Consider the following 7,039-nt stretch of genomic DNA (forward strand, 5'->3'; position numbering starts at 1 on the left):
TTTTTTTACAGAAAAGGTTTTATGGCTACATTGGTTTGGATTTGTAGAAAGCCTTACCCATGAGAAGATCTGTCACATGAGTTACCAACAACAAAAATGGTAACGTAATTAGCGTTTTGTCTCCTTCCTAATTTCTCTTTATTTAAGGTGTAACCCCCTTAAAGTGTTGTGGCACAGGAATGAGGAAGGCTTCCTCTGCTGCTCAATTATTCGTGTCATGTTGGGGTCCTTTAATGGACCGGAACCTGGTGGTCTGGAGACAACTGATAAGAAAGTGAAGGAGAGTGAGGCTGATATTCCTTGGTTTACGCAGAAAGCCAGTAAAGCCCCTGACATGGCGCCCTCTCGATGGGGTGAAGGCGCAGAGCACCTTCTCGAGAGGGTCTTAGAAGCCCGGGCAGGAAAGTGAACTCAGAGAGCCTGTGTGCTCCAGGGGATCAGCCTGAAAGAGAGAGGGGGAGAGAGAGAGAGAAAGCAAGACACGGGGACCAAAGCTCTGATGGCGCAAAGGTGTCTTATTCAACATTGTGTAGGTATTTATACTGTCTTACAAGATAGCTATTTTCAGCAGAGATAAAATCAAAACTTACAAGTTATCAAGGAACCATGAGGTCATGCATATGAAAGAGATAAGGTTGTAAATAATCACTTTTACCATATGGTTCATAAGAAGGAAGAGGGTGCTTGTCACCGTATAGAAAAAATAATGAAGGAAATGCCTGGATTCCTAAGCCCCAAGGAGAGGAGCTTGCCTCTCCTCTTAATTCCTGAATATTCACGAATTAATAAGGAACAGAAAATTTCCTGACAGATCCAAAACAGCACACAAATGTTGTTAAATGCTTCCTGACAATGTCACATCTGACAAGTGACTGATTGAAGGAGTTTCTATTATGACAAATGAACTGATTTTTTTCCTTCTCTTACTTCACTCAATATGACATTTTAGGTGATGTTGCTGCAAATGGCCTTATTTCATTCTTAATGGCTGAGTAACATTCGAGTTGGACTATAAAGAAAGCTGAGCGCCAAAGAATTCGTGGGGTCGCAGAGTCGGACACGACTGAGTGACTGAACTGAACTGAACATTCCATTGTATATATGCACCATATCTTTGTCCATTCCTCTGTTCATGGACATTTAGATTCCTTCCATGTCTTGGCTATTATAAACAGTGCTGCAGTGAACATTCAGTTCAGTTCAGGCTCAGTCGAGTCTGACTGTTTGTACATATATACAATGGAATGTTCAGTTCAGTTCAGTCACTCAGTCGTGTCCGACTCTGCGACCCCACGAATTCTTTGGCGCTCAGCTTTCTTTATAGTCCAACTCGAATGTTACTCAGCCATTAAGAATGAAATAAGGCCATTTGCAGCAACATCACCTAGAATGTCATATTGAATGAAGTAAGAGCAGGAAATAAAATCAGTTCATTTGTCATAATAGAAACTCCTTCAATCAGTCACTTGTCAGATGTGACATTGTCAGGAAGCATTTAACAGCATGACTCTTTGTCAGACTGGGCTGGAAGAAACACAAGCTGGAATCAAGATTGCCGGGAGAACTGTCAATAACCTCAGATATGCAGATGACACCACCCTTATGGCAGAAAGTGAAGAGGAACTAAAAAGCCTCTTGATGAAAGTGAAAGAGGAGAGTGGAAAAATTGACTTAAAGCTCAACATTCAGAAAACTAAGATCATGGCATCTGGTCCCATTACTTCATGGCAAATAGATGGGGAAACAGTGGAAACAGAATTTATTTTGGGGGGCTCTAAAATCACTGCAGATGGTGATTGCAGCCATGAAATTAAAGACGCTTACTCCTTGGAAGGAAAGTTATGACCAACCTAAATAGCATATTAAAAAGCAGACACATTGCTTTGCCAACAAAGGTCCGTCTAGTCAAGGCTATGGTTTTTCCAGTGGTCATGTATGGATGTAAGAGTTTCTTCACATATCTGTGAAGAAAGCTGAGTGCCGAAGAATTGATGCTTTTGAACTGTGGTATTGGAGAAGACTCTTGAGAGTCCCTGGACTGCAAGGAGATCCAACCAGTCCATTCTACGGGAGATCAGTCCTGGGTGTTCATTGGAAGGACTGATGCTGAAGCTGAAAGTCCAATACTTTGGCCACCTCATGTGAAGAGTTGACTCATTGGAAAAGACTGATGCTGGGATGGATTGGGGGCAGGAAGAGAAGGGGATGACAGAGGATGAGATTGCTGGATGGCCTCACTGACTCGATGGACATAAGTTTGAAACTCCGGGAGTTGGTGATAGACAGGGAGGCCTGGCGTGCTGCGATTCATGGGGTCACAAAGAGTCAGACGCAACTGAGCGACTGAACCGAACTGAAGGAACCTCCATATTGTTTTCCATAGTGGCTGTACCAATTTACATCGTCACCAACAGTGAGAATTTATATTCTCACCAATTTAAATTCTCTCCACACCCTCTCCAGCATTTCTTGTTTGTGGAGTTTTTGATGACAGCCACTCTGGCTGCTGTGAGGTGGTATCTCATTGTAGTTTTGATTTGCATTTCTCTAATAACTAGCAATGTTGAACATTTTTTCATGTAATGTTGGACATCTGTCCTCTTTGGATAAATGTCTATTCAGGTTGTCTGCCTATTTTTTGAGTAGGTTGTTTGTTTTGATGCTATTAAGTGTCAAGCTGTTTCTAAGTTTTGGAGACTTCACCCCATATCAGTCACAAAATTTGCAAGTATTTTCTCCCAGTCTGTGGGTTGTCTTTTCATTTTATTTCCTTTGCAAAAGTTTTTGAGTTTTAAGTAGGTCTCATTCGTTTATTTTTGCTTTTATTTCCATTATTCTGGGAGATGGATCAAAAATGATGTTGCTGTGATTTATGTCAGAGAGTGTTCTGCCTATGTTTTCCTCTTAAGAGTTTTATAGTGTCCAGTCTCATATTTGGGTCTTTAATCCATTTTGAGCTTATTTTTGTATATGGAGTTAAGGAATGATCTAATTTCATTTTTTTTAAATGTGGTAGTCCAGTTTTCCCAGCACCATTTGTTGAAGAGGCTGTCTTTTCCAACACTGTGTAGTCCTGCCTCTTTTGTCATAGATTGACTATAGTTGCGTTGGGCTTATTTCTGAGTTTTCTATCCTGTTCCAGTGATCTATATTTCTGTTTTCCTGCCAGTACCATACTGTTTTGATGACGAGCTTTGTAGTATAGTCTGACATCAGGGAGCCTAATTCCACCAACTCTGTTTTCTTTTTCTCCCCCTCCAAGATTGCTTTGGCTGTTCAGGGTCTTTTGTGTCTCCATACAAATTTTGAGATTTTCTGTTCTAGTTCTGTGAAAAATGCCATTGGTAATTTGACAGGGATTGCATTGAATCTGTAGATTGCTGTAAGTAGTATAGTTATTTTGACAATATTGATTCTTCTAATCCACAAACATGGTATATCTTTCCATTTGTTTATGTCCTCTTTGATTTCTTTCATCAGCATCTTATAGTTTTCAGACTAAAGGTCTTTTGTCTCCTTAGTGAAGTGAAGTGAAGTTGCTCAGTTGTGTCCGACTCTTTGCAACCCCATGGACTGTGTAGCCTACCATGCTCCTCTCTCCATGGGATTTTCCAGGCAAGAGTACTAGAGTGGGTTGCCATTTCCTTCTCCAGGGGATTTTCCTGACCCAGGTATCAAACCCACGTCTCTTGCATTGTAGGCAGATGCTTTACCATCTGCGCCACCAGTCTCCTTAGGTAGGTTTATTCCTAGGTATGTTATTCTTTTTGATGCAATGGTAAATGAAATTGCTTCTTGAATTTCTCCTTCTGATCTTTCGTTGTTAGTGTGTAGAAATGCAACAGATTTCTTCTATTAATTTTGTAACATGCAACTTTACCAAATTCATTGATGAGCTCTAGTAGTTTTCTGGTAGCATCTTTAGGATCTTCTATGTACAGAACCACCTGACCTGCCTTTTGAGAAACCTATATGCAGGTCAGGAAGCAACAGTTAGAACTGGACATGGAATAACGGACTGGTTCCAAATAGGAAAAGGAGTACATCAAGGCTGTATATTGTCACCCTGCTTATTTAACTTCTATGAAGAGTACATCATGAGAAATGCTGGGCTGGAAGAAGCACAAGCTGGGATCAAGATTGCCAGGAGAAATATCAATAACCTCAGATATGCAGATGACACCACCCTTATGGCAGAAAGTGAAGAGGAACTAAAAAGCTTCTTGATGAAAGTGAAAGAGGAGAGTGAAAAAGTTGGCTTAAAGCTCAACATTCGGAAAACTAAGATCATGGCATCTGGTTCCATCACTTCATGGGAAATAGATGGGGAAACAGTGTCAGACTTTATTTTTGGGGGGCTCCAAAATCACTGCAGATAGTGACTGCAGCCATGAAATTAAAAGACACTTACCCCTTGGAAGGAAAGTTATGACCAACCTAGACAGCATATTAAAAAGCAGAGACATTACTTTGTCAACAAAGGTCCGTCTAGTCAAGGCTATGGTTTTTCCCGTGGTCATGTATGGATGTGAGAGTTGGACTGTGAAGAAAGCTGAGTGTCGAAGAATTGATGCTTTTGAACTGTGGTGCTGGAGAAGACTCTTGAGAGTCCCTTGGACTGCAAGGAGATCCAACCAGTCCATTCTAAAGGAGATCAGTCCTGGGTGTTCTTTGGAAGGAATGATGCCCATATGGTTTTTATTCTTCAATTTGTTGGTATGATGTATCACAATGATTGATTTGCAGATGCTGAAGAATCTTTGCCTCCCTGGGATAAGTCCCAGGGATTCACCACTTGATCATGGTATATGAACTTTTTAATGTATTGTTGGATATGGATTGCGAGTATTTAGCTGACGATTTTTGCATCTGTGTTCATCAGTGATATTGGCCTGTAATTTTTACTTTTTGTGGTATCTTTGTCTGGTTTTGATATCAGGGTTATGGTGGTCTCTTAAAATGGGTTGGGAAGTTTTCCTTCCTCTGTGACTTTTTGGAACAGTTTCAGAAGGATAGTTGTTAACTCTTCTCTTGATAAAATTTGCCTGTGAAGCCATCAGGTCCTCGACTTTTGTCTGCTGGGAGGTTTTTAATCATGGTTTGAATTTCAGTGCTTGTGATTGGTCTGCTCATATTTTCTATTTCTTCCTGGTTCAGTCTAGGGAGATTGTACCTTTCTAAGAATTTGTCCAAAGAATGGACTAATTTTTTTTTTTAACAGGTCTTTCAGTTCAGTTCAGTTCAGTCGCTCAATCGTGTCCGACTCTTTGCAACCCCATGAAGCGCAGCACGCCAGGCCTCCCTGTCCATCACCAACTCCCGGAGTCCACCTAAACCCATGTCCATCGAGTCGGTGATGCCATCCAACCATCTCATCCTCTGTCGTCCCCTTCTCCTCCTGCCCTCAATCTTTCCCAGCATTAGGGTCTTTTCAAATGAGTCAGCTCTTCACATCAGGTGACCAAAGTATTGGAGCTTCAGCTTCAACATCAGTCCTTCCAATGAACACCCAGGACTGATCTTTAGGATGGACTGGTTGGATCTCCTTGCAATCGAAGGGACTCTGAAGAGTCTTCTCCAACACCACAATTCAAAAGCATCAATTCTTCGGCACTCAGCTTTCTTCATAGTCCAACTCTCACATCCATACATGACCACTGGAAAAACAATAGCCTTGACTAGACGGACCTTTGTTGACAAAGTAATGTCTCTGCTTTTTAATATGCTGTCTAGGTTGGTCATAACTTTCCTTCCAAGGAGTAAGCATCTTTTAATTTCATGGCTGCAGTCACCATCTGCAGTGATTTTGGAGCCCCCCCAAAATAAAGTCTGACACTGTTTCCACTGTTTCCCCATCTATTTGCCATGAAGTGATGGGACTGGATGCCATGATCTTAGTTTTCTGACTGTTGAGCTTTAAGCCAACTTTTTCACTCTCCTCTTTCACTTTCATCAAGAGGCTCTTTAGTTCTTCACTTTCTACCATAAGCATGGTGTCATCTGCATATCTGAGGTTATTGATATTTCTCCCAGCAAACTTGATTCCAGCTTGTGCTTCCTCCAGCCCAGCATTTCTCATGATGTACTCTGTATAGAAGTTAAAAAAGCAGGGTGACAATATACAGCCTTGACGCTCCTTTTCCTATTTGGAACCAGTCTGTTCCATGTCCAGTTCTAACTGTTGCTTCCTGACCTGCATACAGGTCAAGAGGCAGGTCAGGTGGTCTGGTATGCCCATCTCTTTCAGAATTTTCCACAGTTTATTGTGATCCACACAGTCAAAGGCTTTGGCATAGTTAATAAAGCAGAAATAGATGTTTTTCTGGAACTCCTGCTTTTTCCATGATCCAGCGGATGTTGGCAATTTGATCTCTGGTTTCTCTGCCTTTTCTAAAACGAGCTTGAACATCTGGAAGTTCACAGCTCACGTATTGCTGAAACCTGGCTTGGAGAATTTTAAGCACTATTTTACTAGCATGTGAGATGAGTGCAATTGTGCAGTAGTTTGAGCATTCTTTGGCATTGCCTTTCTTTGGGATTGGAATGAAAACTGACCTTTTCCAGTCCTGTGGCCACTGCTGAGTTTTCCAAATTTGCTGGCATATTGAGTGCAGCACTTTCACAGCGTCATCTTTCAGGATTTGAAATAGCTCAACTGGAATTCCATCACCTCCACTAGCTTTGTTCGTAGTGATGCTTCCTAAGGCCCCCTTGACATCACATTCCAGGATGTCTGGCTCTAGGTGAGTGATCACACCATCGTGATTATCTGGGTCATGAAGATCTTTTTTGTACAGTACTTTTGTGTATTCTTGCCACCTTTTCTTAATATCTTCTGCTTCTGTTATGTCCATACCATTTCTGTCCTTTATTGTGCCCATCTTTGCATGAAATGTCCCCTTGGTATCTCTAATTTTCTTGAAGAGATCTCTAGTCCTTCCCATTCTGTTGTTTTGCCCTATTTTTTTGCATTGATTGCTGAGGAAGGCTTTCTTATCTCTCTTTGCTATTCTTTGGAACTCTGCATTAGGCAATTCAC

General features: G+C 41.4%; 1 protein-coding gene across 1 annotated transcript in view; it reads left to right on the top strand.

Annotated features, from left to right (window-relative positions):
- The first annotated feature begins 19 nt into the window (after window positions 1-19).
- Window positions 20-7,039, top strand: part of LOC113884211 (uncharacterized protein C10orf88-like) — a 52,184-nt gene continuing 45,164 nt past the window's right edge. Inside the window, exon 1 of the mRNA XM_027528524.1 lies at window positions 20-99. The gene's annotated coding sequence lies outside the window, so the exon portion shown is untranslated. The remainder of the gene's footprint in view (window positions 100-7,039) is intronic.

This window comes from Bos indicus x Bos taurus, chromosome 26, assembly GCF_003369695.1.
Source record: "Bos indicus x Bos taurus breed Angus x Brahman F1 hybrid chromosome 26, Bos_hybrid_MaternalHap_v2.0, whole genome shotgun sequence".
NCBI classification, from domain to species: Eukaryota; Metazoa; Chordata; class Mammalia; order Artiodactyla; family Bovidae; genus Bos; species Bos indicus x Bos taurus.